The sequence below is a fragment of the Ovis canadensis genome, chromosome 1 (assembly GCF_042477335.2).
Source record: "Ovis canadensis isolate MfBH-ARS-UI-01 breed Bighorn chromosome 1, ARS-UI_OviCan_v2, whole genome shotgun sequence".
NCBI lineage: Eukaryota > Metazoa > Chordata > Mammalia > Artiodactyla > Bovidae > Ovis > Ovis canadensis.
The window spans coordinates 174,399,869-174,418,612 of record NC_091245.1 but is presented as its reverse complement, the minus strand read 5'-3'; the positions used below and the strand labels follow the sequence as shown (position 1 = coordinate 174,418,612).

Below are 18,744 nucleotides of genomic sequence, written 5' to 3'. Positions count from 1 at the left end.
TTTAAATAATCAATTTTATTTGTGTGAATTTGTGTCTAACATCATCACTATTATAGAAAAAAAAGCATATTCAGAGCATAATCTCAAATTAGAATTGAACAAAATGGGAGCTACTATTTTAAAGTTTAAAGCTCTAAGTCATAATATTTTAATAGTATCAGAACCTCTACATTTTAAACATTCATGGTTTGTTGAGTCTAGTCTATTGAGCCCAGTCTCAACAAGCAACATGCTAACATCTGTGGCCCAGTTCCCACACATCACCGCTTCATTTAGCATTTCAGTTTTGCAACATGTGGTTCATGCGTCTTTACACCTCTGCATAAAATGAGCCTGCCCTTTTAACTATTTATGCCTCTTGGTATTTTTGTCACTCAGTATATATTATTTAAAGCTGAAGATGGTAGTTTTCAAATATCTATCTGTGGAACATAGCATACATTGGCTATTTGGATAAACTGAAACATGATTATTTATATTAATAATTATTATTAATTATTATTATCAATATTATTATATATTGTATATTATAATATACATATATATTGGGGGATACTAAATTACTTTATTTGAAGGAATGGTACTAAAGAAAGAACTTAAGTAGATGTTTTATTACAAATTATAGAAAAGATGAAGGTAACCCAAATAGGCATGCACTGCCTTGGTGATCAGGGAAGTCACCCCTGCGGCTGTGGGAAGCCAGCCTGAGGCTTAGCTCTCACTGTGTCCCAGGCTGTGCTTGTCAAGGAGGCACTCTGCCATTCCAGATCCAGGGGCCCCCATCTTGCGCGGGTTGGTTATGTGGTCACCCAATTCTTGGATGGCTTCCACCTGTTCATTCAGGTAATAAGTCTCAATGAAATCACAGATGGGGATCACTTTTTTCAGTGGCCAGTCTGTGCAGCTCCAGTAGTGATTGATTCACACTTCTTTCCAAGCACAGCGCATATTCCATTGTATTCTGCCCATTCTCCCAGTCATCACGGTCTGGTTTCTTGACATCCTGAAGGAAGATCCGGCCGCCTCGCCAGTTCTGCAGCTGCATTGTTTTCTCAGCATGTTCCCTCTCCTCATGAGATTGGTGAAGAAAGTATTTGGCAAAGTTCTTCAAAGCCACATCATCGCAGTCAAAATAGTACGACATGGACAGGTAGACACAGGAGGCATAGAGCTCCAGGTTGATCTGGCGGTTGATGGCGGCCTCCAAGTCTTGGTGGTAGTTCTGGAGCACCTGCGAGGCGGATGCGGTCGTCATTGGTGGGCAGCTGAGAAGGGACGGTGGTGGCGGTGGCGACGGCTGCGCAGCGCTGGAGCGGCGGTGGGGACCTTGGGCCAGTCGGACGGAGGGAGCTGTCAGGTGGTGACGAGAGTTGGCTCGTATTATATATGTGTGTGTGTGTGTGTGTGTGTGTGTGTGTGTGTGTGTGTGTGTGTATGACATGACATGACACGACGCAACGTTGAAGTTGCTCAGTCATGTCCGACTTTTTTGCGACCCCATGGACTGTAGCCTACCAGGCTCCTCCATCCATGGAATTTTCCAGGCAAAAATACTGGAGTGGGTTGCCATTTCCTTCTCCAGGAGATCTTCCCCACCCAGGGATCGACCTGGGTCTCCCGCACTGTAGGCAGACGCTTTACCATCTGAGCCATGAGGGCAGTCCATAAATTGCAGCCATGAAATTAAAAGATGCTTACTCCTTGGAAGGAAAGTTATGACCAACCTAGACAGCATATTGAAAAGCAGAGACATTACTTTGCTAAAAAAGGTCCGTCTAGTCAAAGTTATTATGGTTTTTCTAGTTGTCATGTATGGATGTGAGTTGGACTGTGAAGAAAGCTGAGCGCGGAAGAATTGATGCTTTTGAAGTGTGGTGTTGGAGAAGACTCTTGAGAGTCCCTTGGACTGCAAGGAGATCCAACCAGTCCATTCTGAAGGAGATCGGCCCTGGGTGTTCTTTGGAAGGACTGATGCTGAAGCTGAAACTCCAATACTTTGGCCACCTGATGTGAAGAGTTGACTCATTAGGAAAGACTCTGATGCTGGGAGGGATTGGGGGCAGGAGGAGAAGGGGACGACAGAGGATGAGATGGTTGGATAGCATCACCCACTCAATGGACATGAGTTTGAGTGAACTCCGGGAGTTAGTGATGGACAGGGAGGCCTGGAGTGCTGTGATTCATGGGATTGCAAAGAGTTGGACACGACTGAGCAACTGAACTGAACTGAACTGATATATATATATGTAATCTTTGTGTTTTTCTTAAGGTGAAAAGAAAAACAGTTCAGCCATGTTTCTACATTCAACTCTTGTTCTTTCTCATCTTTATCAGGTCTCTTGTAATAATTTATCCTGTTTTGTCTTTAGTTTATTTTTTTTTCCTTTTTCTTTTTCCTCACCTTGTACTTTCCTGGGTGTCTTGTGTTTGCATATCTTCTAAACTGAATCCATCACTACTGCAGAAAGTAAATCCTTTGTAAAATATTAGAGTTTTGCAAGGAATTCCTTTTTACAACTTTTCTATATAAACATCATGATATTTGTCAGAAAAAATTAATACAGGAAACTGAGTGAAACAAGTCTACTGAATAAGAACAAAGTAAACATTAGGCTTCTTCATCTTGGAAGCATAATTTAAACAGTGACCAGTATTTATCTCATAAATACTTATTGAGTACCTTTTATACTTCAGATCCTGTATGGGTTTTGATATAGAACAGTGAACAAAGGAAAACAATTCCTCTTCTCATGGAGCTTACATTCAAGTATCAGTAGAAAGTCTGTTATTAAGGGTCAAGGTTTAGAAGGCTTACAGTGTATATAATTGGGAACAGGGGTATTTGAGAAATTTAGGAATTTAGGAATACAAAATTGGACGTATAACTATTTAGAACAAAAAGAAATTCACAAAATTAAAAAAAAATTAAATCTGGTACATGCCACAGGCATAAAATCAGGAAAGTAATAACAAATTACTTCTACTAATAAACTGACATACCAATATAATACTTTTTTCCTAAAATGTTAGTTGTACATTTTTATAGCTTCTTCATACATCTTTGACTTTATACCATCTTCTGTAGAGAGTAGAGGAAAAAAAAAAAGAAACTTAGGCTTTTTGTCTACATGATTGAAATACTTATTAGTTATAGTTTAGAAAAAGTTCCAGTTTTGCAACTCACCAAGAAATATAATGTTGAATTTGTAATTTATTATAAAAGGATGAAAAATATATGATTCTTTACACACTGACATACTCTATGGTATACCTACAGGTTTGTTCTCTAAAAAATTTAGAATTCTAATCATTTCTATATCATACAAATGCATTTATAGTAATATAATTTCTTCACTGAATAAGCAGAAGGGAGAACTGAGTCTTCTCCTTAAATATTTACCTGTTTCTCCTCCATAGCCCACACATTTCTAGTGTCTAGTACTGTAGGACTCATTCTTCTCACAATATGATTCTTATCCATGCACTATTGGAGACCAGCACTAACTTAACCCTTCATGGAAGGGAATGTGAACCACATACATAAATCTCATTAAGCTTAAACTAAGTGTATCTCCAATGCAATTTCCTCTTAATTGAATTCACCCTTAATTGAATTGGATTCTGGGCCAGGAGGGGACATGTGCTCAAAGGAAAGCCAGAGTGGAAATAGGCAGTTGTCTTATGCAATTGTGGCTAAAATTGTCTTTTGCAAATTTTACAAAAGCATTGCTAGAGCTCTTCTTGGAGATTTGGAAGAGGCTTGAGCAAGAGAGACTCCGGGATTTCAGCTACATTAGATTTACAGTAATTCTGTTTCTGTGGTCACAAATGAATTGAACAAAACTGCTTTACTTCTCTAGAGATGACATTTTCAGAGACACAGTGTTAATCTTACCGGTTCAAGGTAAACACAGTCATAGCAAGGTTAACAGTATCTTTCGGTTAACTTAGCATTTTGCTGGGGGGACCTCTCTGGAAGTGATTGTATATGACTCTCTTGCATGAGAGGAATATGGATACAGAGTTATCCACCATCCATAGCCTCCACTGGGGTAATGCCCCACTTGGTTCCTATTGTCATATATTTGCACCCACTGTTGCTAGATATGGTGTCCAAGTTTATTCTACATTCACTATCTGAAACTGCTCTGAACCTAGTGGCTCTCTTTCAGTCACTTTCAAGGTTCCCTCAAATGTTGTAGAAATAATTCAGGTATTTTCCTTTTCCACAGAGGGAGGTGCTGACCCTAATATGCTGCCTGAGAGTCTACTCACCATTCCCATCTCTCAGCACTTGCAATTCCATTTCTGTATCATCTCAATTGAAGCAGTTGTCTAAGACTTTCTAGTCTGCTCTGAGATATTTTCTATGCTTTTGGATTCCCATTCACCTCTTAGAGTTTCTAATACCTTTGCTCCTCTAATTCTTGGCCCAGAAGTTGGGGCACTGAGTCTTCATCTCCACTTAGCTTTACTATTCAGATCAACCTTCTTTCAGAGGCAAGTCACACTTTTACCTCCTTTTAAAATAGATCTAATTTTTAGGGAGCATTCTGCATTCTTTCCAAGTCTGCCTGTGTCTAACAGTTAAGATTTAAGAAATTAAAATCAATTTTTCTGTGAATCATCTACTTTTGTAATTGAAAGTTCTTATTCATGATATGTTTCTCTGCCATTAATTAAAAAGTATATGTGGGCAACTCAGTGGATTTCTCTTTCTGGATATTAAATACTTTTCCAATTAGGTGATGAATGACACTGGAGCAATTAGTGGGGTGTCTTGGGACCATAAAACAGTGTGGCCATAAAAATGTCTCTATTTAAAATTTCCATGCCTTATCCTGTTAAGACTAATAGTGATGAAAATGAGCAATTTTACCAAATGCCATATGGCTGGATTGCATCACCGACTCAATGGAAGTGAGTTTGAGTGAACTCCAGGAGATGGTGATGGACAAGGAGGCCTGGCGTGCTGCAATTCATGGGGTCGTAAAGAGTCGGACATGACTGAGCAACTGAACTGAACTGAACTGAACTGAATATATTACATTTTTTACAAGGAGATATCTTTTAAAATATTTCAACAAGTAAAAACCATGGAGATATATTTTAAATGTATAACATAAAATACTACTTCAACTGGAGAATAATATGGAAAAGTTTTGTTTTATCAAAATTAAAATAACTTTGTTCTTATTATAAAGTCATTTCACATTTATTTTTAAAACCTCATGTAATAAATTGCATTTAAAATTGCCCATACTGAAAGATAATGCTAGTATTTAATATTCTTATTCAAAACTTGAAGAATTGCTTATTCCAAGAGCTAGTATAGGCAGAAAATGAAAATAAATGTAAAAGTTCTTAACAGCAGTGTACAGATGAAAGTAATGGGTCTATAAATGGAAAATGGAATTATTTTACCATAGGTAATAGCTATTATGACTTTCTTTCAGCTTCTATTGACTGTGTAGTCTTGTGCTGACCCACAGTCAGCATAAAATGGTTAATCAGCAAAACTCTGAGGATAACTTGAACTGGCAATTGCCCCAAACTTCAGGGTAGTTATTATAACTCTTCCACTGTCTCAGGCAAAGATAAAATGAAGAGAGAAAGTATGAGGGCAGTGCATTGAGATACAAAAGAAAAAATCCTGGGAAACATGGCAATGATCTTGGGCCACTTTGGGAAATATATTTTGGAGGACAAGCATTTTCATATTTCAGTGTTTCACAAATCTCCTGAGAAGTAGCAAATTAGGAAAGGCAGTAAACTGAGCTTTAGCAAGAGAGTTGATGTCAACTCAGTTTGAATTTTGAACAGTTGCAAAAAACAGCATTGAGAAAATATCTCTCACACATTCATATTTGTTGTTGCTCAATCACTAAGTCATGTCTGACTCTTTGCAACCCCATGGACTAGAACAGACCAGGCTTCCCTGTCCTTCACTATCTCCCAAAGTTTGTTCAAACTCATGTCCATTAAGTTGGTGATGCCATACAACCATTGCATCCTCTGTCTCCCCCTTCTCCTCTTTTCCTCAATCTTTCTCAGCTTCAGGGTCTTTTCCAGTGAGTTGTATTTCACATCAGGTTGCCAAAGTCCTGGAGCTTCAACTTCAGCTTCAGTCCTTCCAATGAATATTCAAGGTTGATTTCCTCTAAGATTGACTGGTTTGATCTACTAGTTGTCCAAAGGGCTCTCAAGAGTCTTCTCCAGCACCACAATTCGAAAGCACCAATTCTTCAGTGCTCAGCCTTTCTCATGGCCCAACATTCACCTCCACATATGACTACTGGAAAAACCATATAAAAGCCCAGAAACTCAAATATGCTTACTCAAAAAGAGTCTAGAATAACATGTGCAATAACAAACAAGTCTTGTTGTGATGATAGTTAAGACAGAACACCAAATAATCCTTTTAATTTCAACCAGTTTGGGGTGCTAAAAGCTCCTTATGTGAACTTAAAATCAGTATCACATACTATGAAACATTTATAGGATAAAAAACATAGGATAAATGAAAAATATATAAGTAAACTTCAGAGAATAATGCATAGAAGATAGGAATGACTTAACATGCTGGTGGAAAATATCATAAAGAAAGTGTTACTTGAACAGGACCTGAGAGTTAGAGAGGACTGATAACTAAAATAAATTAGAAGGCTTTCAAAGCAGAAATTAAAAAATTAAATTGTAGAGATGAATGTACTATGTTGTGAAATAAAAGATACATGACAGATAGTGAGAAAGATAGGTAAGATAAGCCAAGAAACTTTTGTGTCAGTTCATTTCAGTTCATTTGCTCAGTCGTGTCCGACTCTTTGCGACTCCATGAATCGCAGCACGCCAGGCCTCCCTGTCCATCACCAACTCCCGGAGTTCACTCAGACTCACGTCCATCGAGTCAGTGATGCCATCCAGCCATCTCATCCTCTGTCATCCCCTTCTCCTCCTGCCCCCTATCCCTCCCAGCATCAGAGTCTTTTCCAATGAGTCAACTCTTCACATGAGGTGGCCAAAGTACTGGAGTTTCAGCTTTAGCATCACTCCTTCCAAAGAAATCCCAGGGCTGATTTCCTTCAGAATGGACTGGTTGGATCTCCTTGCAGTCCAAGGGACTCTCAAGAGTCTTCTCCAACACCACAGTTCAAAAGCATCAGTTCTTTGGCGCTCAGCTTTCTTCACAGTCCAACTCTCACATCCATACATGACTACTGGAAAACCATAGCCTTGACTAGATGGACCTTAGGTGGCAAAGTAATGTCTCTGCTTTTGAATAGTAAAAGAAAATAGTGTTGGGTCGGGATTTTACTCTTAGACCTGATCCTAACTTTCTGGTTGTTGTTAGGCAAATCTCTCATCTGTACCTCATTTTCTTTCTTTGTAAAATTATGTTAAACATGGCATTTCTAAAATTTGATATACATGATAATGAAAACTAAAATGTATTAAATATTCTGTGAACATAGCATGCTTTTAGCATCCATTTCACACCTGCAGTTTTATGAGGCAAACTGTTATTATTCTCTCTTTGAACATAGCAAAATTGATCATTGAAAAACTTATTCAAGCTTATTTTGTAGCTAGTTGACTAGGAAAAAATATGGGGAAAGTAGAAAATTTTAAGGAAAATGAGTCAGGGTACTGTGTATAGGAAACAGTATATAATGCTGGAAATTTTGTAGGGAAGCAATCCATTAAGGAGGTCAAAAGGAGATCAAACCAGAAAACCCTAAAGGAAATTAGTCCTGAATATTCATTAGAAGGACTGATGCTGAAGCTCCAATACTTTGGCCACCGGATATGAAGAACCAAAAAGGTCTTTTCCTTTCATTGGAAAAGACCCTGATGCTAGGAAAGATGGAGGGCAGGAGGAGATGAGGATGACAGAGGATGAGATGATGGGATGGCATCACTGACTCAATGGACATGAGTTTGAGCAAGCTCTGGGAGTTGATGATGGACAGGGAAGACTGGCTTGTTACAGTCCTTGGAGTCACAAAAAGTTGGACATGACTGAGCGACTGAACTGAATCCATTAAGAGCATATTCTAGAAATCAGTTTATGAATTGATATGAGATCAGAATTAAAAGTTAAAGGAGGGAACACAGAAGAAAGAATTAGCTTAGGAGACATTTCAATGAGTATTATTGAAAAATAGTTATGGATGTAAAAAAGAAGACCGGTAGAATATAGCTTTGGAGTCAGGAATGCCTAAACTCTGACATTTTCTCTCTGGATCTTCAAACTTAGTTTCCTCACCTGTAAAATAAGAGTCCAAATACCTGCCATGTCAATTATTTGAAGACTGAAATTAAATATGATACAGTGTGCCAGTGTTGAATTTCTTAATTGCTAACTTATTAACATCATGTGATGACAGGTTTGGAGTTTTCATCGAAGCATATTATTGAGTTACTAATGATACTACTTATTATGTACAGTATCAACAATAAACATTTACTTAGCATCTCTTGTAAGTAGTCTACTGCTAACTTTGGGAAAATGTAAATAAACATGTGATGCTGATCCTCTGTATTAATGTTTCACAATCCTTTAGCAAAGGTAAGAAAAGTAGGGCTTCCCTGGTGGCTCAGCGGTAAAGACACCACCTGCCAATGCAGGAGACATGGATTTGATCCCTGATCAGGGAACATGCCACGGAGCAGCTAAGCTCATGTGCCACAACTATTGAGCCTGTGCTCTAGCGCCCAGGAGCCACAACTACCGCAGCCCATATACCCAGGCTCTGCAACAAGAGAAGCCGCTGCAATGAAAAGACCACATGCTGCAACTGGAGAGCAGCCCGTACTCACCACAAGTGAGGCAAAGCCCAGGCAGCAACAAAGATCCAGCACAACTGAAAGTAAATAAAATTAAAAGAAAGAACAAAAAGAAAAGTACATAAAGAGAAAACCAAAAGTCAAACCACTATGTGATTATGCAGTAAGAGAATTACAGGGTACAGTAAGGATTGAGAAATTAAGAAGCTTATTTCTGGCTAAGGGATGAGAAGCATAAAACTATGATCTAACTCTTAGAAAACAAGTAGAATTTCAACATACAGAGTTGGGATCATACCACATTTTTGGACTAGAGTGAAAAAGGATACGTTATTAGGAAAAGGGCAAGAATACTCTGGTTAAGGTGGTAAGTGTATACTGGGAGTATAATTGAGGAAAAGTTATGCATGGTTTACAGATGATTTTGAGTGATAGGTGGCTCAGAGGTTAAAGCATCTGCTTGCAATGTGGGAGACCTGGGTTTGATCCCGGGGTTGGGAAGATCCCCTGGAGAAGGAAATGGCAACCAACCCACTCCTGTATTCTTGCCTGGAGAATCCCATGGACGGAGGAGCTTGGTGGGCTACAGTCCATGGGGTCGCAAAGAGTCGGACACGACTGAGCGACTTCACTTTCACTTTCACTTGAGTGATAAGCCAGCATTGAATTTTATTCTTTAAGAAGCAAGGAGGGAGGTGACGTTTTCGAAAACAAAATGACACAATGAAATTGGTGATGTAAAGAAATTAACAAACTAAAAAATTGTAGTACTGGGGCATGTTAATATAATAACCGATGGATTCAAGCGTAAAAGAAATGTGTTTATTTTTACCCATACACTTTAAAACAGGGATCTTTTATTTGAGGAATGATTCACCCCTCATACTTGTGTTCTCTCTAAAGATTGATCTGGTTTCTCCTTTATGACCAATTGTTTCTAAGGGTAAACCCAGAGTCCCAGAGGACTTCTAAGGAAGAGTGAAGTTTACAAAGAAAACCAGGGGTCTGGTGAGATAGGTGCAAATGAATTTTTGTGGATAGTATTTTGTTAAGTGGGGATTTTTTTTTCTTTTTTTTTCCTGGGAACTCTTAAGCCACCAATGTCCGCTACTGTTCTAAAAACATGTTGTTCTGATGAGGACAGACATAGAAGGAACGTAGATGAATTTCTCAGAAATTCTAGGTTCAAGTCTTATCTTTCAGTAGTTCTGGAGAAGGAAATGGCAACCCACTCCAGTATTCTTGCCTGGAGAATCCCAGAGAGAGAGGAGCCTGGTGGGCTGCTGTCTATGGGGTCGCACAGAGTCGGACACGACTGAAGCGACTTAGCAGCAGCAGCAGCAGTTTTGTAATAATCGACAGGCAGCATAATTTCTCTGTACTCTGATATTATCATCTTTACAATAGGGATAATAGGGACTTCCCTGGTGGTCCAGTGATTAAGACTCCATGCTTCCAGTGCAGGGGGGCTGGGTTGGATTCCTGGCTGAGGAACTAAACTGAAATGAAGAACATGCTGAAATGAAGAACAAAGATCCTGTAACTAAGACCCAATGCAGCCAAATAAATAAATATTTTTTAAAAAATAAAATGGGGATAATAATAGTTCATAGGGATATTGTGAAGCCTCAATGACAAAATACACTGCATCACAGTAAATGTTACGTGATATTTAGCTTCTGTCGTCATTAGTATCAATTATTTTTAGGTTAAATTCATTGTAACAGCTCAAGAGTTTAGCAGAACTAAAAAAGTTGAGAAAAAAAAATAATGACAAGGGTAGGACAGTTAAGATAATATAGAAAAATTATAAAAGAATAATAGCCCTTGAACGCAGAGAACTGGAGAAACAAAAACCTGTGGGGTCAGGCCTACAAATCTACTAGTCCTAAAATCAGTGAAAGTAAAAGCATGTTATTGGAATAAGTGCTTTGAAATTGAGGCATAGATATGGAGTTACTGTAGGATGTAGCACCGTCAGTTTGCTGAAAATGAAATAGAAATAACAGAGAGTTGAAGAGTCTTGAATAATACCTAGATATATAGAATGCACTAAGAAAAAATAGAAAACAAAAAGTGAGACCAGAGGATTAAATGAAAATCAAAAATATACTATTTTAAAAGCCCAAATTAAAAAACAACAACAAACTTCTATGGTGATTTATGTGGAATTAATATTCATAGGTTCAGGGAAATGGTGATTGAAAGTAAAAAATAACTCAGAATGGAAATTACAAGGCTAATGTTGTCCCTTAAATAAGTATCATCAGAATCGTGTGAAACAAAGTCAGATATGGAAGAATATGTGGCTAATGGATAATAAGAAATAGAGGTCCAATCATCTTTGCAAAATAAAGTAGGCAGAATCTGGATTTAATGAGTAGCATTTAAAAGTTTTGTATGTGTGTGGAATAAGCTGGAAAAAATGAAAAGAAAAATCCCACTAGGTTAGAGCTTGTTCGTTACTGAGTACCATGAATTTTCAGTGGGCTAGATCCATATGATTGTCTGTTTTACAGTCCTGGCCAATAAAGGAGAAAGTAGATCCAGGGGTAATTCAATGTTCAGAATGGGTTCCCTCTGAGTTAAACCGTGAGGCAGTCTTGCTGCTGCTAAGTCACTTCAGTCGTGTCAACAAATATAGCATGAAAATAAATGTTCACAGAGGCAACTTGGTAGCCAAATAGTCTCTAGAATGGGTCTTACTTCTTTCAAAATAGAAGCAAACAATATCTTGGCAGCATATACTATAGTGGTGGCCTCATGTTTATAAGCAACTTGGTTGTTTCTTAAAGTTGGCTTTAAGCCTGAAGAGAATATGCATTTCGAGTCTAAGAGGGAACCAATAGCAGAAGGACAATAACAATTAAATCCAGGTTTACCCCTCTGCTAACCCATTTAGCTATCTCAGCCTCACAGTCTGAATTTGGCAAGGGAGCTATCTCAGTCTGTTCCTCCTTCTTGGCAAGGCAACCATCTGGCCAATTGCACCTGTTTCCAGCAGCCCTACTATTCCCAGGAGCCCTATGTTGGTTTAAATGAAGTGGGAGCTAATGGGACTTGAATTACACATGGAATGGAATGGAAATGTGTGAAAAGGAGGGCTAAGCAAAGCCAATTAGCTAACCTGGAATGGATAAACTAAACTGAGTAATTGGAAAGAATGGCAGAACAAGGTTAGACAAAATAGCAACCAAGATGATGAATGTACTTGGAAAAAAGAAGCAGACAAGTTCCTGGTCTAGGGGGAAAAAACAAAACTCCATCTGCTTATTCAAGTGGCTCCAGCTTCTCATTCATATTAAAGATAATTCTGAACTATGCTCCAGCAGCACTGCTGAAAGAAATTGCTTCAGGGAACAGGCTTCGTCTCACCTAACCTCGACTTGATGACTTGCTGTACATAATGAGTGCCGTGGTGCTGTCAGAGGAGCGGAATCTGCACCTAGAAAAGCTTAAATTGAAAGTAGAGTGAGCCCTCAAAATAACATATCTTTTCTCCTTGCAGAAACAATTGATGATATTTTAATGTAAAAATTGCTAAAATGGTCTAGATGTGAATTCTGCTTCATTTTATATAGAATTTTGGACTTTTTCAATCTCCTCCCATTACTTACTGTTTCAACTATACCTACTGCTCCACCCACTAGTTGTGCAAGTTCATACTAGCAAAATATATGTCACAGCATTAAAATTCCTTTGTTTTCTATACTGAAAATGCTGAAGATTGTATGACATGGTTATGTACCATGTATGATATATAAACTACTGTGATAATTTGTGAAATTTCATATCCTTATAATAGCTTCAACCATATATGTACCATATATGATATATAAACTACTATGATAATTTGTAAAATTTCATAACCTTATAATAGCTTCAACTAAATAATTAACCTTGAAGTGAAAGTGTTAGTTGCTCAGTCATGTCCTACTTTTTGCAACCCCATGGACTGTGGCCTGACAGGCTCATCTGTCCATGGGATTCTCCAGGCAAGAATACTGAAATGGGTATCCATTCCCTTCTCCAGGGGATCTTCCCAACCCAGAGATTGAACCCGGGTCTCCCACATTGCAGGCAGATTCTTTATCATTTGAGCCACCAGGAAAGCCCATTATAATTAACTTTAGATGCCCAGAATATTAAGACAGAAACCTTTTGAAATTACTTGCCCCAGAAGTAAATCGGCAAAAAAATAGTATATTGAAATTCTCTGCACATGAGTACATGCATATGTGTTCAACTATCTAACTCATTGCAAAGTTTTCCTCAGAAGTAATAAGTTACCAAAACATACCTACATGTCTTAAATTTAAATTATTTTCATTAATCAACATGTCTCAGAGCTAAACATTTCAGAAAACAATATGGGAAACTATTTTCTATGATTTCAAACTTATATAATAAATCCACATGTGCCCCTATATCTACTGAGCTTTGCTTCTTCATGAAAGGCCAAGGAAAAAGTGAATATATGTTTTAAGAAAAGCTCAGTTGTGGTAAAATATAGACATTTTTCCTATTTTCAAACATTTTCTGTTCCTACTTATTTACTCTATAATTCAATAAATACTTGGGCACTTATCAAAATTAATCCTTTCAGTATAAAAATTTGAAAAGGACAAGTTTCAGTGTATGTGTATGTGTGTGTGTGTTTAATGCCAGACACTGCAGATTATGAAGTAGATGATATTATGTCTATCTTCACATTATATTTCTATAATTCAAGTCTTTTTCTAAAGATTTTCATGTGGGTACTGTGGTGCCATATGATAAAACTCATATTAACAAAAAGTCATTTCTTGTGGGTAGTTTGAGATATACAGGTTTTTGATCTTTGATCTTCATATGGACTCCTGAAATATATTTTATATGTAATGAAAAAAGAGAGCTATTAAAGTTTATGAAAAATCACTGTAATCAAGAAAAATTTTTTTGACTCTAGAATCTTCCACATAGAGATTATCTTTCCTTTATCTTATCTGGCCTATCATTCTTAGACATACACACACACAAATTGTAAAAAGTCATTGCTTTTCCAGTGGCTCAGAGGTTAAAGAATCTGCCTGCCATACAAGAGATCAGAACCTGTATTGGGTCAGGGAGGTCCCCTAGAGAAGGAAATGGCAACTCATTCCAGTATTCTTGCCTGGACAATTCCATGGACAAAGGAGCCTGGCAGGCTGTAGTCCACGGGGTCACAAAGAGTCGGACATGACTGAGTGACTAACACACACTTCCTCTTTTAAATTGGTCAAATGTGTTTCTCTTATCAATGACTTATAAAAAGAAGGTGTTGATTTAGAAATGAGAGCAGCCACCTAAGAAGAATTTCATTTATTCACTGTAAAGATCACAAAACAAGCCTACTCTATCTAGGATGTTCTGTATAAGGAAATAAAATGAGATTAACTGGGCTAAATGCCAAGAGAAAGTGGTAATTAGACAAGCCCAGAAGTGCCAAACCTTCTACACTACCAGAAAAAAATGAAGAGACACTGAAATGGCAACGTGAACACTACATTCAAATATCACACTTTTTTCCAGATTCAAAGATTTCATTAACTTTAGGGAGAATTTAGGTTAAAGCCATGTAATAAAATAGTTGTTTGAAGGTTTAAATTCAGGCTTGAAACTTAATGTAGATGTGTAGGTTAATCAGGATACATACTTAAATTCAGAACCATATGAATTTTCTTTGTAAATTCTCGTTTATTTTCTGCAACTCACCTCTCCTTTGTATTTGTAGATTTGAAATGCTCTCCCTTTAACTATTAAGAGAGATGAATTCTGTGACATTAATGAAAGAATTTGTAGAACTTGAACTTCACAAAAGCATATTATGATGATCATCATCTTCATATTTCAGAAACTTCTTCCAGAGACAAATGGGGCCTCAACATAGAAGCAAAATGTGACAAAGGATTGGTTGACTTGCAAATGAATTGAGGAATTGTTTTGGAGAAACAGCTGTATATCTATCAGCATATCATGCAATTTCAAGCATAGGATTGGCTTGAAGACAGTGCACAGAATTTAAAAATTAACTGCAGTAGTGCCAATCCTCCTTTTGTCAGTGAGGAAGGAGGGCAAGGTGGATATATTTAGTAGCGTTGCATAGAAAACTTCATTGCTTCCATGTCTCCTGGTAATCGTGCACCCCTTTCATTCTCATTCTTCAAGAAAACAGAGACATTACAAACATATCTTCCTCTATTGTTCCACCAAAACTGATAGCAATAATACTGAAGATGACCTTGATACCACAAAAAGAAAAAAGCCGCTAGTAGAGATGGATGGAGACACAAGTTAATAGAGAGCGGCTACATCACAGACCCAGAGCCAACATTTTGTAAAGCATATGTGAGGGTACCAAAGCTGATGCCCCGAAAAACTATCGTCATGTGGAAACCTTAATTAGTAACAGGGGCCTAAAAATATAAGAAGCTGACATCTCAGCATAAATGATGTAGAACAAGGCAGTGTTCTGACAAGAACTACTTCATTAAGTGCAGTGGTTAAGTGTTGTTGTCGGTTATTTACAACAGAGGAATTTAAGACAAATCCAAATCCAGTGTACTAACTCTTTATTTCACTCTGTATAAATATTTCATAATCTCCCTCAACAAACTTGTCATCTCCATAAGGTCTTAACTTAGATACCTTTAATCTCTGTTACTAAACATACCTCATCTAATAAAACCAATGCAACCGTTATAATTAAGTTTCTAGTTTCCAGTGCAGGAAAAACACAAGGAAAGAGTATCCCTTTTCAAGTTGTCTTTCAAAGCTAGTATTCATTTCCTATGGAGCATAACAAAAAAATCCAGAAGACTCTTTTAAGCTGAAGATATAAAAACATTGTAGTCAAGAGTGTGGTGATAGAGCATATTTTAGAAGCCAAAGCTATTACATGGTATTAGTCCCCACTGTTGGCATATCTAGATATATTTCACAGCCACAAAGATGTTAAGTCCAGAGGTATCATTTTTTTTTTCACTCCAGTTTACCATTAGGCAATTTCTTAGTCATGCTCTCTAGCCAGAGATTTCTCTGATGTCACAGGATGAAAAGCGTAATTACCAATAAACTCTTCATTGATAATATCATCAACTCGTATTGCTTCTAACCACTGAAGACAATTTCATTAAATCCCAACCCTCCTTTTGAACTAGGTCTTTTTCATAACCAATCTACTGATAAATGAAGCCTCACATTGTTTAGGAAACTGTGCTTGTCATGAAGCCTACATTTGTCAGACCATCCCCCCAGAGAATCGCATTCATCAGGCCTTGTCAAGTTGCATTGCTCAGCCTCATTAATGCCACCTCACAGGCTGCAACACTGCATCCCGCCCGGAACTGCCTGATAGACGGCTCCTCCCTGTACAGACTCCTAAGGGGCCCTTTGAGTAATGCTTTATTGAGAGCTCCAGTGAAGGAAACAGCACCCTAATGAAAGACACGCACCAGAGCGTAATTAACTATTACTGCAGCCCATTGCTGTTGGCATCAATACTTCCGTCAAAAAATTTGTCACCTGTGAGAATGATGACTAAAGTTTCTTAAGGGAAAGAACAAATGATGAGAAAAATTAAAATGAGAGGAGGGGTGATTTCAAAAACTGTTTTATAGAAATGGTTTAGATAATGTTGACTAAAAGAGGAACCAGTCCTTGCTCTCTCAGCTGATGTAGTTAGATTAAGAAAAACAGCCTCAGGAGAACAGAAAAAGTCGGAACAAAGGCCAGAGATTATCAAGAAAACCATTTAGCACCGGAGGTAAATGTTTATTTGAATTGTGACAAACACTGTCAGTAGAAGATCAAGATTTGGTAGATTTAAGCTCTTTGTCATTGCAAATACTCTAAACACAGAGTTTGAATGGAGGATCACTTAAGAGACACAGTGTATCTTTGAATTAAAAGTGACAGGAATGAAAAGCAGAGATTGATGACAACTATGCTCTTTACAGCACTAGCCCTTGTTCTTATTTTCCTAATGTCAGCCTCTTCGAAAGAATTAAAATCAATGAAAAGATTATTTATTTACACCTGCTTTAAAATGCTCCGCATACACACAAACACACACAGACTCTGCATTCATCATTATTCCACAATTATATGCAGCTTCTGCTCTAGTCTAATTGCCTTTGCAGAACAACAAAAGAAGTAAATGACTTATTTTTACTAAGCTGTAAATCAAATTCCTTTTAGCGACAGTGGCATCTGTGGGTGTAGAGGCCCCTTTAGCAAGACAGTGTCCAATTATGAACAAACATTGCTGTTATCCCCAAGGGAAACAGAATTCAGAGGATCTGTGAGACAGCACATGGGCAGATAATCTGATGTTTTGGTTACTTTTTGACATTACAATATTTATTAATACTAATAATGGTAAGGTGTATTCCTGCCCAAGTCGAGTTTAAAAGGGCAGCTTTAAAAAACAGAGTGCTAAGCCTGAATAAAGCAGTGTGTCTAATCAAGTTCTCTCAAAAAATCTATAATTCTCTGGAAAAACCATGTTGTCAGATTTTCTTCATAATATATGGATGGATATTACTTTTATCCCAGTTTTTAGGATCTGATTTTTTTATTCCTAAAAATGCTTTCCACTGAATGTTTATACTCACCCACAATCTCTCATTAAAAGTCCAAAACCTAAGAGCTCCCAAATCTTAAAATTGATGTTACCTTATCTGATGGTAACCTCTGCTCTAACTTGAACCAAACAGCAGTGACACATCACATGAACTTATACGAAGACATTCCTATTCTTTGTTTTTCCACGTAGAGTGGATATTGATACACTGCATTCCAATGTCTTTGAGCAAAGCACACTGACCCAGGCTTAGAAGAGGTATTATTTCCAATATATAATAAATGCCCTGCAGTACCTTTGTCACATTGGAAATGTACTCGGTTCTGAAATATTTGTGCCCAAGGAATTCAGTGATTGTATGACGTATTCTAGCCTTATTTTATCATCTGATCCTGATTTTTCCTATAATTATATGGGGGGTTTTGTTGTTTCTGTTTTGTATTTTAGTTTTTCTTTTTCTTAACAAAGATGTCTTCTGCCTTTTCTATTCTTTCCAGATCCATTCCCTACCTAAAGAAGCCTCAGTCTAGCCCTTAGAAATATTCTATGAAGATTTTTGAAAGATTAGCTATAGAAATTCTGAAAAAACTAAGTGGACCTGGACCTGAGATCTTTCATAAAGCCAAGAGCTGCTTGTTTCATAAAAATAAGATTAGTCATGTTTTATCTACCACTGACTAAAGAAACTGCAAGGAACAATGCTACCTGCCAGAGGCTAAAGGTAGAAATAGTCACACACCAGAAATGTAAATTCAAGCCTGTCATGCATAAGTTCACATTACACTAGCCATGGTTTGGAATTCCAATCTAAGAAATCATTACAAATATGAATGCTGGTCCTGCTGCTGCTACTGCTAAGTCACTTCAGTCGTTTCCAACTCTGTGTGACCCCATAGACGGCAGCCCACCAGGCTCCTCCATCCCTGGGATTCTCCAGGCAAGAATACTGGAGTGGGTTGCCATTTCCTTCTCCAATGCATGAAAGTGAAAAGTGAAAGTGAAGTCGCTCAGTCATGTCCAACTCTTCACAACCCCATGGACCGCAGCCTACCAGGCTCCTCTGTCCATGGGATTTTCATGCAAGAGTACTGGAGTGAGTTGCCATCGCCTTCTCCGGTTATTGTCTTACTCCAGCGCTTTTACAAAAATGCTTATCGATGACTTGCTTTTATGCTACAAAACTAAATTAAACTTGGTAGCAAAGGGACTTTCACTTTGTGTAGTGGTTATTTCAGAAATGACTCTCTTATGGAAGGCTACTGAAGAAGTAGTAATGGGGTCTCCTTTAACTATGTCTCACAGTCAATCGAGTCTCTTCTATACTTTCAAAATACGCCACACAATTCTACAAGCCA

The 18,744-nt window shown here is 37.8% G+C and overlaps 1 pseudogene; it reads right to left on the bottom strand.

The window, feature by feature from the left end:
* Positions 1-711: 711 nt before the first annotated feature.
* Positions 712-1,255, bottom strand: LOC138430763 (ferritin heavy chain pseudogene; annotated as a pseudogene).
* Between the last annotated feature and the right edge of the window lie 17,489 nt (positions 1,256-18,744).